Source organism: Homarus americanus, unplaced genomic scaffold (genome assembly GCF_018991925.1).
Source record: "Homarus americanus isolate GMGI-L3 unplaced genomic scaffold, GMGI_Hamer_2.0 scaffold30535, whole genome shotgun sequence".
NCBI lineage: Eukaryota > Metazoa > Arthropoda > Malacostraca > Decapoda > Nephropidae > Homarus > Homarus americanus.
In genome coordinates, this window is record NW_024732440.1 from 15401439 (window position 1) to 15405982 (window position 4544).

A 4544-nucleotide genomic window follows, 5' to 3' on the forward strand; every position below is an offset into this window, starting at 1 on the left:
CACAATTTCAGAGTATATTTGTGAATGTTTTTGTTTAGCTTATGTGTATTTACTGAAATTTACTCGGGAAGTTCACTTAGTTTGTTATATTGTATTCCAATACTGTTTTTTCTCCTGCGTCTGGTGCGCTTTTAACTTTATATTGCATCACAGCTGTAGTATAGTATGTAGACAAATATATGTGTAGTGCCGAAGCACTTGTATATCAAGGATAGGGTTTTTAGTCCTTGTTGTATATCTCAACTTGGTATGATAATCAATGTAAAAAAATATAGCCACGAACAGGACAATAAATCCAATTAATTTCCTGGCCATATGAACCAGGTCGAGTGGATACAGCGCCCCCCTCCTGTTCGGGGTCGGTGGTTCAATTCCCGGGTGCGCCCACAGTTCACCCAGTTGAAAATGGGTAACTAAGTTTACAACTTGGGAAGTGAAGGCGGTTGAGTGCAGTACCGTCATGCTGCCTCCTTGTGTGCTGTATCTACTGTACACTGTCCCTGAGGCGCCCACATTCACTTTCATATAAACCAACCAAGCCCACGTCCATAGTGACAGTAAATCAACAAATAATTCTAAAGTCGATGTAGTTTTTGTATTTCTTAGATCACCAAAACTGTGCTGATAGGCACACACACACAGACAGATATGGATAGAGCCACCCAACCAGCCAGAGAGAGAGAGAGAGTGCTAATGGTTCAGTGTTTTCATACCCAGGGCGTCACTAGGGTGCTACTGCGGTGATAACGAGTTTATCTCAGTCTGTCCTCAAGACGTGAGTAGCCTGGGAGGGGGGGGGGGGAGAGGAGAGAGAAGCAAGCATATGAGTGAGGCAGAGGGGAGCTTCATGTAATGGCAGCGGCACACTGAGAACTTTTCCTCCCAACATGTTTGGCCAACACAATCCGGCCGGCAAAACAAAGAGACGTTTGCATCACACTGGGATGTTTTGTTGGCGCGTCTGTCCAACACAACAAAAACAACAGAGCGTCTAGACAAGGTTCGCCATGGATCCCGTTACAACAGCTGAGGCCTTGCAGGATTGTGCTACAGTTCTTCAATTGCTGAAGCAAGTGAGGCGTCTGTAAAGCTAAAGAAAAGACAATTAGTGTGTCGTGAAGTTTACTTAAAAGTGGCGGCAGCTGGCTGGTCAAAGAAGACCCTGAATAATGATTTAATAATGCCAAAGAAGTTTTAAACTGTCGAATAAATAGAAACATGTCACCGTTTTCTGTTATATTTTAGATTATTATGATTTCATGATTATATTAAAATTTTACTTAAATATTCAACACCTAATATGAAGCTCATTGAGCACTGACCCTGCCATCAATGCTCGCCGCCAAACCGTTGTCCATTTCTCGAAACAGCCGAAATCCTGCTGCTTGCTAAACCGTCAGGCCAGCGGCCAACATAAACGGCCAACATGTTGGGAGGAACATACCCAGTGTGCGGCCGCCTCAAGACTTCTAGAATGTGGATATAAAGTTTACTCTGGGTTGTTGAAGGTTGGATTTTGACTTAACGTTAATGGATGTTGTTTAATGACTGAAAAAACGCATAAGGACATAGGCCCATATTAGCCCCTATCTTATCGTCCAACCTGTTATTTGAAGCTACCCAGAAAAGGATCCCTTGGAGATGCGGGGTATCGATCCCCGTACCTCTCACATGCTAAGCGAGCGCTCTACCACTTGAGCTACATCCCCGACAGGTTGTTTAGGAGAAGCTTCTGCACCATGCTCGACACCGCCTCCTGCTTCCACCCGAGATCCCTCGTCCGCGAATTACTGCTCAACACTATAACCGCCTCCAACATATGCGACCACATACACTAGTATATACAGTAGGGGGCAGTGAAATTTTGCTCAAAGCTGCACTCTTCAGGCATTGTTCCTTATACATATCTAAGACTCCATGCCAAATTTGAAGCTGATATGTCGAGGTTTAGTCTGCCGCATTTTCTACTGAAATTTTTAAATTTACCTACAGTACTAGCCAAACAGCCGCTGTGGCGGTGCAATGTTCTGTTCAGTGTTTATCAACTTTTTTTTCATATCTCTTATTTCATTTAAGTTGTCTTGTTGCAGATGAGTATGGTGCTATGTCTATATTGATTATCAGCCTTTTCTGATCCAAGGGCTCTGACAGACACCAGTTCACAGAACCTGGCAAGACTCCCTACACTGGCTGCCGCTTGTGACCGATACTTGATTAGTGATTATGCTGGAGCTGCCATTGCTACTGCCACCTTAACTGACTATGGCATTATCACAAAGGATGACAAGAGTCAGGTTATTGGACCACATAAGCTGCAGGATGCAAGACAAAAATACCGATTTAAGAGGCAAGAAATTGAGATGGCTAGTTTAGATAATTTGACGTCACTCTATTTTGATGGTAAGAAGACCGCCACTCGTGTGATGATAAAGAATGAGAAGACCGAGAAATGGAGTTCGAGGATGATGGTGAAAGATCATTATGTCATCATGGTTGAGCCTGGCAATGAATATCTCACACATGTGACTCCCAAGACTGGACACGGAAAGCAGATTGCCAAAACTATTCACGAGTTTCTGGTGGAGAAAAATCTAACCCAGCAGCCCATTGTGTGTGTTGGTTGTGATGGAACCAATGTAAATGTAGGATCAGAAAATGGAGTCATTCATCATCTTGAAATGTTACTTGGTCACCCGCTCCATTATTTCATATGTCAGCTTCACGGAAATGAGCTGCCTTTCCGCGCAGTTTTTTATCACTATGATGGTAAACCAAGTGGTCCTGAGCATTGGCGTGGTCCCATTGGAAAGCAGATCAAGGAGTCTTTGTCTGAGCTTCCAGTTGTCGCCTTCCAGCCAGTCAGTTTCCCTGATTTCCCTGTGTTTAATGATGAAGTGGAGAAAGATCTGTCCTGGGATCAGAAATACCTGTATAGGATTTGTAAAGGAGTTATCACAGGTGTTGTTGAAGATGACTTGGCTGCTATTGAGCCAGGTCCTCCCTGTGTGTCAAGGTGGAACACCTTATGGAGTAGAATCCTCAGGCTGTATGTAGCAACATCAAGACCCAGCCATGAGTTGAAAAGAATTGTCATTACAATAATAAAGTTCAGTGCTCCAATGTGGTTTTACATCAAGATACACCCTTACGTAACACACGGCTCAAGGAACGTATTCCAGTCCCTGCTATATATGAAACACCTGAATAGTGAGGAGGAGACGATAGTGAAGAAGGCTGTCCAGAGAAATGCATACTTCGCCCACACAGATCAACTTCTTCTTGGTATGTGTGCAGATGAGGACATGACTGTTAGAGAAAAAGCTGTCTCAATGATAAGAAAAATTAGAGAGGAGAATCAGCAAAAGGAAGAATGCACTGGCAGATCTGAAGAGGAAGAGGAAGATTCTGATGCTGCTGTTGACGAGAATTTGTTAAACTATACTGATGAGGAGGGTAAAGATGGAGATGGGAATGAGGATGTGCCTCCTGTAGTCAACATGAGAAAGGTGGTGACTCCGAAACTAAAGTGGCAAGCAAAAAACTATCATTCCATGATTAACTGGAGGAATGAACTCAAGACTGAGCCTCCTTACATTGCTTCTCTGTCAAATCTACAGGTTAATGACATTCTTGAGACACCATTAGTGGTGCCCAAGTGGCCAAACAGCACTCAGGCGGTCGAGAGAGGCATAAAAGTGATGACTGAAGCTTGCACTGAAGTGACGGGATACGAATCGAGAGATGGATATATTAGGCAAAGATTATTGTCTAGGAAAATGATGCCAAGGTTCTGCACAAAAAAGAATTTCAATATGAACTTGTAATGATTTTCTATATGGTGTACCTGTAAAATAACAAGTGAATTAAATCGATGTCACCCATGTAAAATTTATCATTATCCTGGAAAACATTAAATGACACCTAATTTTTGGTATACACTAAAAGTTGACAAAAAGTCGTTCGCGATGCGGCAGGGTAAGTATGCATGAAATGGCATGAAATTTTGCACAGGTGTTTGTTACAGCCATACAAACGATGCCTGAAAAGTGCAGCCTGCAACTCAAATAAAAGTGTTTTTTCCCTGCCCCCTAATATACAATATCATATTTGTTCCACTTATGTTACTTGTATATTATTTTTACTCAAGTGACACATTCCCAATTATGTAAGTATATTTTCAGCCTTTTGGCTGCCATTTTTTTCAATAAACCGCCAATTATTATTAATATTATTATTACACACACACACACCTATAATAATAATAATAATAATAATAATAATAATAATAATAATAATAATAATAATAATAATAATAATAATAATAATAATAATAATAATAAAAAAATAATAATAATAATAATAAAAATAATAATAATAATAATAATAATAATAATAATAATAATAATAATAATAATAATAATAATAATAATAATAATAATGTTTGTTCACTAAAGTCGTCATACAGGTTTACAACTGGATAATCATGTTTATAAACTATGCAGTTATACAGTTCAGCATGAATATAGACATGTAGGTATACGGTG

The 4544-nt window shown here is 40.4% G+C and overlaps 1 non-coding gene across 1 annotated transcript; it reads right to left on the reverse strand.

Moving 5' to 3' along the window:
* Positions 1 to 1636: 1636 nt before the first annotated feature.
* On the reverse strand, positions 1637 to 1709 carry Trnaa-agc. Its single transcript has one exon. It is a non-coding gene; the product is annotated as a tRNA-Ala (tRNA).
* Between the last annotated feature and the right edge of the window lie 2835 nt (positions 1710 to 4544).